Source organism: Phascolarctos cinereus, unplaced genomic scaffold (genome assembly GCF_003287225.1).
Source record: "Phascolarctos cinereus isolate Bilbo 61053 unplaced genomic scaffold, phaCin_HiC Scaffold_3;HRSCAF=262, whole genome shotgun sequence".
Taxonomy (NCBI): Eukaryota; Metazoa; Chordata; class Mammalia; order Diprotodontia; family Phascolarctidae; genus Phascolarctos; species Phascolarctos cinereus.
The window spans coordinates 71,960,149-71,964,933 of NW_027555736.1; positions in this window are offsets into that span (position 1 = coordinate 71,960,149).

Below are 4,785 nucleotides of genomic sequence, written 5' to 3' on the forward strand. Positions count from 1 at the left end.
CCTCTCTCTCTCTCCCACACACACACACACACACACACAGAGGGAGGAGTGACAAGGGGCTATAGCCACGATATGGCAGAGCAAAAAACTTGGGACGTTGAGCTCTGCTGTGAGTTGTTTGGACAGTGCAGATTCTACGGGAAAGGAGGTTGTCCTGCTAGCAATCTCAAATTCATTTCCTTTGCAAGGACTGCCCCAGCCCTCAGGGTAGTCTTATAGTGCTGTGTATCAGTAGGAGTCTCTGGGGTTTACAAAAAGGGGTAGAGGGGATATTCACTAGGTTGTTGAATGGTTGTCTTCCTAGAAACTCCAAGTTTCTTTGCCTTCCAAGGAGAAATCAAAACATAAGGCGGTGAGTCTAGAATATAGATTTTTAACCTAGGGTCCACAGATATCTGCAGAAGTCCAGGGATAGATTTCAGGGGGTCTCTAAACTCATATGGGAAAAATTACATCTTTATTTTCACTAACCTCTAACTGAAAATTTGCATTTCCTACAATGATTTTAAAACATTCTGACAAGGGATGTGCTGGCAAGTGTTTAACAACCATATCTCTAGGGAAAATATACACAAAACATATTTTTAAATTTAATTTGTATTATTAACACATTCTCCATCACTTTCATAAGTCTAGGCAATCAACAATATAATAAACCAAGTTCTGATCTGTAGTATTTACTGCTTTCTGAGTTGTAAATGCTCATAGTGAAAATTTAGTAATCTGCTCTCCTAAGCTGGTTTGAAGTGGCTACTTGAGCTGATTCCACCATATCCCTGTGGGTTTCACCAGAGTGCCAAAGGGGCCTACAGCACTAAAAAGGGTCAGAATCCTTGTTTTACAGGAAACTGAGGTCCAGTGATAATCTATCTGCCATCTGCCCAAGGTCACCAAGTAAGTCTGACAGCCTAGGATTTTAAGTAAGTTTCTCTTGCCTCTGACACTGGGCTCTTTTCATTACACTTGCACTTTGCTTTTAATGTGTATTATAAACACTTTTCTCTTGTATAAAGATGTTAAGGAAATGGGCAGCTATACTGTGTTTGGCCCTTGGAAATGACCCCGGTCATCTTCTTTATACTTGGAGATCATGACAAGTTGATATGATAATCAGAAACAAGCAGTTAACAGCTGAAAGAAGAGGACTTATGTGGCTAACATGTAGGATTCTGGGGGAAAGTAGAACTGGGATTCATCTGAGAAGGAGGGAAGAGAACTGTATCAATTCTTCATTCATTCCTGGGAGTCCTTTTTATGTTTTCAGAATTTTCCAAGAGGTAGATTGGAAGCTGTCCTATATCTATTATGTTCATTGTTACAACTTCAATGTTTATGTGATATCTGACAATCCATTAACCTACATCTGTAGAAATCGAGACATTATCGATATATAAAAACTTTCCCTGAGTAAATTCTGAGTGAAAACAAAAAGAGTCAAAGAGAGGGATGATTTGGAGAATATGCCCAAAAGACCGGTCTCTATAAATCTCATAAGTTATAGCTATGCAGAGATATGGTTTATGAGAGGGGGGAAAAAGTATCCTTAAAAAAAATAGAAGTTTTCATAAAATTCTCCTCCAGTCCTCAACTTCAACAACTTGGACAGGACTAGGACTGCCTGGGTAGCTACATACTTGTCCTCTCACTCCAAAAAAAAAATGTTCCCTTTACTTCCCCCTCCCTCCATCTCCTAAGACTATATGTTGTACTTCTCATATTTCATTGAATCATAGAGTTTAGGACTAGAAAAAACCTTAGACCAACCCTCTGGTTTTACAGATGAATAAACTGAGGTCCAGTGACCAGCTGGCTGTGACTTGTCCCAGGTCACACAGTATGTGAGTAATTGTTGCTGTGGAGTCATTTAAGTCATATCTGAGTCTCTGTGACCCTATTTGTGGTTCTCTTGTCAGTGATACTAGAGTGGATTTGCCATTTTCTTCTCCAGCTCACTTTACAGATGAGGAAACTGAGGCAAACAGGGTTATGTGATTTGCCCAGGGTCACACAGCTAATAAGTATTTGAGGCCTGATTTGAAGTCAGGAAGATTCATCTTCCTGATTGCAGGACTGGCACTCTACTGTACTGATGAATGAAATCAAGTTCTTCTGATCCCAAATCTAGCAGTTTTCTCTATACTTTAGGATGTTTTTGATGTACGTTATAACCGGATTTCACCTGCATAAAGATATTAAGAAATAAGGCACCTATGCCATATGTTTTGCCCCTGGGAATGACCCTGGTCATGTTTTCACCGGAGATCAAGGCAGTCTGATGCAGCAATCAGAAATAAAACATTTATAGCTGAAGAAGGGACCTGGAGTGGGTCTTATGTAACAGCTGCTGAAGTGTACACTTCCAGCCTTACAGGAAATCTGATGCTGAATTTGTATTTATTTAAGATTTATACCCAGTCTACCTCCAAGAAGACTTAAGCTGGCTTACAAGTTAAAACACTGCCCAAACTGAGACTTTCGGGGATAGATAAAACAGAATAAAGCTCATAAAAGATGGAAGGAGCAGGTGCTACCAGGCACCTGAGATGAACCAGTGACTAACAATGAAATCCTATCATTGGCTCTAACATTGGCTTTGCTATGTATCATGGTCCCCATCATCAGTCTGGGTCAAGTCTATGGACTCCTCAGAAGAATGTTTTTAAAAACACAAAATAAAATACATCCATTCGTAAAGGAAACCAATCATATTGAAATACAGTTGTCAATTTAAAAAATATTTTAAAAACCAATGGACCTTGCTTAAGAAACCCTGCTCTAAGTTTTCTTGCAGCTAAGGTGAAAAGGAAAACCTCTGGGGCTCGGGACCATAGTCTGGCACTTAATTTTCTGATCAAAGGCATACATAGTCACCTGCAGAGTCAAACTTTGCCCAAGAACCAAAGTTATTTTTCACAAGACTTCTTAAAAAGAAAACAAGGTAACAGAACAATGAATTCAATATTAACTAAGACCTTGAAAGCAATGAGTTCAAGCAGAAACATTTATATCACCCCTCCACAAATGCAGAGGGTCAGTCATAAGTCATCAAAGGCATTTCAGTTAGGGGCTCATATAATTATCAGCTGGAGGCACTGCTTTCTAACTATTTCACTTAGGACAGAAATAGGGTCCAGGGAATCTAGTTAACATGATATTAAATCAATCAACCCTGAGATATCATTTTATAACTACCAGATTGGCTAAAATGATAGACAGGGAAAGTGACAAATGTTGAAGAGGATATGGAAAAATTGGGACGCTAATACAGTATTGGTGGAATTGTAAAATGATCCAATCCTTTTAAAGGGCAATCTGGACTTATGCTCAAAAAGTTATTAAACTACAATAAAATATTAAATATTTAAATATTTTAAAATATTAAAATTTATTAAATAAAATTTTAAAGGGTATAGACCTTTTGGGCATAATAAGAGAATACTGTATACAGTAACAGCAACACTGTTTTAAGAATGACTTTGAGTGAAAAAGTTATTTTGTCTATTATAAATAATCTAAATTAACTATAAAGGACATATGAAGAAAGACATTATCAACATCCAGAGAAAGAACTGATAAATAGAAGTATGTATAGAATAATTTTACATATATATATATATATATATATACATATATATATATACACACACACACATATACATATACATATATATCTAGTGTGTGCGCACGTGCGCATGTGCTATAATGGTAATCATCTCTGGGTTGGTGGAGGGCAAAGGGAAGAAAAAAAGGAAAAAATTTACATGATAATTTTGTTGTATATTTGAAACCAATGGCACGTTGTGCATAGTAGACTAGCAGTTTCATGCGCAATCATCTTTTTATTGTACTATGTTATGGAAATGCTTGTTTATATTTCATAAAATTAAAACAAAAGAATCTAGTTAATAATGGCTGTAAGACTGTGTATCTCAGATAGGAGACATTCTAAGGGAGCTTTTGGTTCCTGCTGGGTGGTTGTCAGTTCACAGTCGTATCCTCTAAGAAATACCTCTGAGGCATATAGTCTGTCTTTCCAGGAAGCTAGGGATAGAACAGAGGTCTTAACAGTCAGGAAGATCTGAGTTTGAATTGTCTAAAATACTTATCAGACTCTCAAACACTTGATGTGGGGCAAGCAAGTCACCTAGTCTCTGCCAACCTCAGTTTCCTCATATGCAAAAAGGCTACAACCATAGCACCTACCTCCTAGAGTTTCGAGAATCAAATAAGATTCATCCAGGCAAAGCACTTGGTAAACCTTAAGGCACTACATAAATGTTAGCCATTATTAAAGTGGGAGTCATGTGCTTTTAGGTTCCATATGTGGGGGACACAAAGCTGTCATCCTGTTAAGAAAGTTTAAAAGCCAGACTCACATTCTTTCCAAGACAGAAGACCAACACTATAAGACATGGGTGTGAACAACAGAGGTGCTGTCTGCCACAGCCAGCCTTTTCTTTCAGAAAAGAGTGCATCTTTGGATTTTCTCAAAATCCTGCCTAATTCTTTGATTGAAATCCCAAAGTTCTGTACCAGATAATAAGGGAAAGATTGCTTTAATTTCATTTTTTTGGAGACTCTGCCCTTTCCATAAAAAAACCTCAGTATTGTTCTTGTGGAATATCTGATTATTTTTAGAAGCACTGAATCCACAGGGGTTCACCTTATGATGTTTTTTCAAAGAAGACCTCACATTTACGAAGTACTTTACCATTTGAAAAATATTTTCCCAACAACAAAACTGTGAGGAAAGTAATCCATGTACATTCCTGTTTTACAGATTCA